Here is a 6,435-nt window from a genome sequence, read left to right as displayed (position 1 = left end):
AAAACTCCGAGTGTTCCTCTCCACATAAATCTTTAGTAAAAGGCGAAAGATTTATACGATCTGAAGAAAAACCAGAGTGTACTGTGGAAAACCACCTCACTATTCTAGTAGAGAGAGAGAGACGGGGGAGAGAGAGAGAGATGGGGGGAGAGAGTGAGATTAGGGGAGAGAGAGAGAGACTGGGGGAGAGAGAGAGAGAGAGACCTGGGGGGAGAGAGAGAGAGACTGGGGGAGAGAGAGAGAGAGAGAGAGACTGGGGGAGAGAGAGTGAGAGACTGGGGGGAGAGAGTGAGACTTCCCTGTTAGCGTTGTGAACAGGTCATCCGCTTTGGGTAGTGGGTACTGGTCCTTTAACGAGACTCGGTTGATCGTTACCTTGTAGTCCCTGCAGATTCTGACCGTCCCATCGCTTTTCAACATCGGAACAATTGGACTGGCCCACTCGTTGAACTCGACTGGCGATATGATCCCCTATCATTGAAGTCTGTAAAGCTCGACCTCGACTTTCTCTCGCATCATATATGGAACCGCTCGGCCCTTGTGATGAATGGGTCGTGCATCAGGGACTAGATGGATCTGCACTTTGGCGCCTATGAAGTTGCCGATGTCTGGCTTGAATAACGACGGGAATGTGTTTAGCACTTGGGTGCATGAGACGTCATTCATCGAAGACAGTGCTTTGATATCGCCCCAGTTCCATCGGATCTTTCCTAGCCAGCTTCTGCCGAACAGCATTGGGCCATCGCCTGGTACAATCCATAGTGGTAAATCATGCACAGTTCCATCGTACGATACCTTCACTGCCGCACTGCCAATGAATGGTATGAGCTCTTTGCTGTAAATGCGCAGCTTGGTGTGATTCGGCTTAGTTTTGGTCTTTGTGCCTTGTTGCCCCACAGTTTCTCAAAAGCCTTCTGGCTCATAATTGAATGACTCGCCCATGGAAACTGGAATGCCATTTAATTTGACTTTCAACATTATCGGAGGGCTTTTGGTGGTGAAGGTGTGTACCCGATACACTTCCTCTTCAGCCTCGGGTTGAGTTGCCTCTCTTACACGTTCAGTGTGATCCGCGCCGGATCAGTCATCTTCTGCCGACTCTGCCACGTGGTGAGTCGCAGCACGTCTGCAGATTCGCTGGAGATGCCCCATTGTTCTGCAGCTTTTGCACATGTAGTGCTTGAATCGACATTGATGGGCTCGATGATTACCCCCACAGCGCCATGGTGTTAATGGATTCGCATTCACGCCCCCACGGCAGTCTCTGAGTTATCCTAGGTCTGGCCTCTGCAGGCATGTAGGCCTTGCCATGTACAGTTCTGCCTGCTGAAGGTGTTATTTTATGCACAGTACTTGCTGGTGAGCTTCGATGCTGCAATGATATCAGTTTAGTGTTATTGTTCGTGGAGATGAAAACCTAGGCTATCGTGATGGCCTTGCTCAGATCTAGGGATTCGGCAGACAGCAGTTTGCGAAGAATTACCTCGTGGCCAATTCCAAGCACGGAAAAGTCCCGCAACATTTCCCCCAAAAATTCAGCAAATACGTACGGTCCCGCAAGGCGTCTTAGGTCAGCGACATAGCTCGCCACGTCCTGGACCTCGGAGCGGTGGTGCGTATAAAAGCGATACCTGGCCATCAAGATGCTCTCCTTCGGCTTGAGGTGTTCCCGAACCAGCGTGCACAACTCTGCATATATCTTGTCGGTTGGTTTCGTCGGTGCTAGCAGATTTTTGATGAGGCCATATAGCGTCGACCCGCAAACGGTGAGGACCATCCTTCGCAACAGTGCAGGTCTGGTCCGGGTGAATCTCCAGCTCAAGAGCAGACTTGACCCTGTTGGCGATGACCTTTGACAGGATCTTGTAGTCCACATTGAGCAGCGAAATGGGCCGCCAGTTTTTGATTTCCTCCCTCTCCCCCTTCTGCTTGTAGATGAGGGTGATGATGCCTTTCCTCATTGATTCTGACATGCTGCCGGCCAGAAGCATACCCTTGTACACTTCCAGCAGGTCTGGGCCCATCCAGTCCCACAGAGCCGAATACAACTCGACCGGTAAGCCGTCGCTTCCGGGAGTTTTACTCATCGCAAGGGACCGGACGGCCTTTGTCATCTCGTCCAGAGTTAGCGGGTGGTCCAGACTCTCCCGCTCGCTGTCATTTAGGACCTCCGAAATAGACGACAGGAAAGACTGGGAGGCCGCGCGGTCTGTGGGCTTGACGTCATACAGCCTGGCATAGAAGGATTTGCTGATCCTCAGCATGTCATGCTGCGAAAACATCACAGAACCATCTTCTTCCTTTAGGCTGGTGATCACAGAGCTCCCCCTGTGTACCTTTTGGAAGAAGAAGCGCGAACACGTCTCATCCTGCTCGACGGAGTGGACTCTGGAGTGGAAGATGATGGAGGACTCTGAGGCAAAGAGCAAGGCTTGCTGGCCCTTCACCTCTTCGAGTTCCTCCACAACATCGACCCCCATCGACTGCAACAGGAGCAGGTTTTGCATGCTCTTCTGGAGTTGGGACAATTCCCTCTGTCTCCCTCTCGCCTCCTGAACACCTTTGAGGATGAAGAACCTCTTGATGTTTGTCTTGATTGTTTCCCACCAGTGCATCGGGGAATCGCAGAGGGGTTTTATGGTTCTCCAACCTTTGTAATCCCTCTTGAGTTCCTCCACGTTTTCCGGAGTCAACAGTTTCACGTTCAGCTTCCATATCCCTCTGCCAACCTTCTGGTTTTCCTGTGGGCGACAGTCGGCCAGTAGGAGTCAGTGGTCAGAGAAGAACACCGGCGTGACGTCGGTGGATCTGACCTTGAGCGTGTGGGACACAAACAGGAAGTCTATTCTGGAACGGACGGACCCGTCTGGTCTCGACCAGGTGTATCTGAGCGGTGCTCCGTCTGCAGGGTTGCTGAAGACGTCGCACAGCTTGGCGTCCTTTACTGCATCCATTTTTTAAAATTTCAAAATATACTTTATTCATATAAAAATTTGTAAAGTACATTCAAAAGCAGTTCAGTACATTTAGCTGCGGTCAGCAATCCCACACACTACATTTGGGTGCTGACGGCAGTTCCGTTCGATACATTTCCTTGCTTTTCAGTTCAAGTACAATTCGGTACAATACGGGATACATTGTAGTACATTCAACAAATTACATTACATGTGTCACTATACAGTACACGGAATGGGTGATGGTACATTTACATTTTTTTTTCTTTTCAACGTGCATTACGAAACAGACCTTGCATTGTACATGGCACTACATAGGTGTTGACAGATCATGGTGCTCCATGTACACGAATTTGCAAGTACAGCCCGAGGGGGGTTTTGTGCTGATTCCTGCCCCCTGGGTTTACCGTGGCAGAAGGGCTTTAAACTGTGGCCCTTCCCCACCATGCCTTTGCGGCGACTGCACCAATTTTAAGTGCGTCCCTCAGCACGTAATCCTGGATCTTGGATTGCGCTAGTCTGCAACACGCAGACGTGGACATCTCCTTGCTCTGGAAGACCAGCAAGTTTCGGCAAGACCAAAGAGCAGCAGGTGATGTCTGTCTCGGTGTGTGTCCCTGGGAACAGCCCGTAGAGCACAGGGTCCTGTGTTACGGAGCTGCTTGGGATAAACCTCGACAACAGCCACTGCATCTTTTTCCAAACCTGCCTTGCAAAGGCGCAATCCGGAAGGAGATGGGTGACAGTTTCATCCGCCCCGCAGCTGACTCGGGGGCACCGTGCCGTGTTGCTGAGACGTCGGCTGTGCATGAACGCTCTGACGGGTAAGGCCCTCCTCACCGCCAACCAAGCTACATCTTGGTGCTTGTGTGAAAGCTCTGGCGATGAGACGTTCTGCCAAACGAGTTCGACAGTCCGCTCAGGGAACCACCCGACAGGGTCCACCCTCTCCTTCTTTCGTAGGGCGTCCAGGACCTTACGTGCTGACCACTGTTTTATGGCCTTGTGGTCAAAGGGGTTTTTTGTGAAAAGCTTTTCCACGAAAGACAGGTGGACAGGCATGGTCCAACTGGTGGGGGCGTTTCGCGGCAGCGTGGCCAGGCCCATCCTTCGCAACGCTGGGGACAGGTAGAACCTCAGCACGTAGTGACACTTGATGTTTGCATACTGGGGGTCTGTGCACAGCTTGATGCAGCCGCACACAAAGGTGGCCATCAGGATGAGGGCCACGTTCGGAACGTCCTTTCCACCACTGTCCAGAGATTTGTGCATCGTGTCTCTGCGGACACGTTCCATTTTGGACCTCCAGGTGATTGCCACGGCACAGGAGCGAGGGATGGGCCAGACCTGTGCCGCATGCAGCAACCCCGAGAGCACCTCACTCCTGATGACCAGGTTCTTTCCTGCCATGGAGAGGGAGCGCTGCTCCCACAATGCCAGTTTTTGCTTCACTTTGGCGATACGCTCTTCCCAGTTTTTGGCGTACGCCCCATCCGCTCCGAACCATATTCCCAACACCTTCAGGTAATCTGGCTTCACGGTGAAGGGAATAAAGGATCGGTCGGCCCAGTTGCCGAAGAACATGGCCTCGCTTTTGCTGCGATTGACCTTCGCTCCCGAGGCCAGTTCAAACTGGTCGCAGATTGTGAGCAATCTGCGGGCCGACTGCGGATCCGAGCAAAAGATGGCCACGTCGTCCACGTACAGGGAGGTCTTGACCTGAGCGCCTCCGCTGCCTGGGATCATCACCCCTCTAATGCCCGCATCCTTCCTGATGGATTCGGCAAAGGGCTCGATACAACACACAAACAAGACAGCCGAGAGAGGACAGCCATGCCTGACTCCAGATCTGATCGGAAAGCTTTCAGTTTCCCACCCGTTGATTAGAACTGCGCTACTGATGTCTGTAGAGCAGTTGGATCCAATTGCAGATACCCTCCCCAAATCCCATTTTGGAGAGCACGTCCATCAGGTACGTGTGCGATATCCTGTCAAAGGCCTTCTCCTGGTCTAAGCTGATTAAGCAGGTGTCCACCCCCCTGTCCCGCACGTAGGCGATCGTATCCCTGAGTAGCGCCAGGCTATCAGAGATCTTCCTGCCGGGGACAGCGCAGGTCTGGTCCGGGTGGATCACCAGCTCAAGAGCAGACTTGACCCTGTTGGCGATGACCTTTGACAGGATTTTGTAGTCCACATTGAGCAGCGAAATGGGCCGCCAGTTTTTGATTTCCTCCCTCTCCCCCTTCTGCTTGTAGATGAGGGCGATGATGCCTTTCCTCATTGATTCTGGCATACTGCCAGCCAGAAGCATACCTCCGTACACTTCCAGCAGGTCTGGGCCCATCCAGTCCCACAGAGCCGAGTACAACTCGACCGGTAAGCCGTCGCTTCCGGGAGTTATACTCCTCACAAGGGACCGGACGGCCTTTGTCATCTCGTCCAGAGTTAACGTGTGGTCCAGATTCTCACACTCACTGTCGTTTAGGGCCTCCGTGATAGACGACAGGAACGACTGGGAGGCCGCGCGGTCTGTGGGCTTGACGTTATACAGCCTGGCATAGAAGGATTTGCTGATCCTCAGCATGTCAGGCTGCGAAAATGTCACAGAACTGTCTTCTTCCTTTAGGCTGGTGATCACAGAGCTCCCCCTGTGTACCTTTTGGAAGAAGAAACGCGAACACGTCTCATCCTGCTCGACGGAGTGGACTCTGGAGCGGAAAATGATTTTGGAGGACTCTGAGGCAAAGTGCGAGGCTTGCTGGCCCTTCACCTCTTCGAGTTCCTCCGCGACATCGACCCCCATCGACTGCAACAGGAGCAGGTTTTGCATATTCGTCTGGAGTTGGGACAATTCCCTCTGTCTCCCTCTCGCCTCCTGAACACCTTTGAGGATGAAGAACCTCTTGATGTTTGTCTTGATTGTTTCCCACCAGTGTATTGGGGAATCGCAGAGGGGCTTTACGGTTCTCCAACCTTTGTATTCCCTCTTGAGTTCCTCCACGTTTTCCGGAGTCAACAGTTTCACGTTCAGCTTCCATATCACTCTGCCAACTTTCTGGTTTTCCTGTGGGCAACAGTCGGCCAGTAGGAGGCAGTGGTCAGAGAAGAACACCGGCGTGACGTCAGTGGATCTGACCTTGAGCCTGTGGGACACAAACAGGAAGTCTATTCTGGAACGGACGGACCCGTCTGGTCTTGACCAGGTGTATCTGCGCGGTGCTCCGTCTGCAGGGTTGCTGAAGACGTCGCACAGCTTGGCGTCTTTTACCGCATCCATCAGGAGTTTGGACGTGGCGTCCAGTTTGCTGTCGGCTCTGCTGGATCGTCCAGCCGCATCGATGATGCAGTTGAAGTCACCGCCCAGAATGACCGGCCTGGACGTCGCCAGTAGCATTGGGAGCTGCTGGAAGAGGGCCAGCCGCTCGCTTCTGAGAGGTGAGGCATACACGTTAATTAGCCTTAGAGGGGAATTTTTGTACAT

The sequence above is a fragment of the Pristiophorus japonicus genome, chromosome 9, assembly GCF_044704955.1.
Source record: "Pristiophorus japonicus isolate sPriJap1 chromosome 9, sPriJap1.hap1, whole genome shotgun sequence".
Classification (NCBI taxonomy): domain Eukaryota; kingdom Metazoa; phylum Chordata; class Chondrichthyes; family Pristiophoridae; genus Pristiophorus; species Pristiophorus japonicus.
This window is presented reverse-complemented; position numbering follows the sequence as displayed.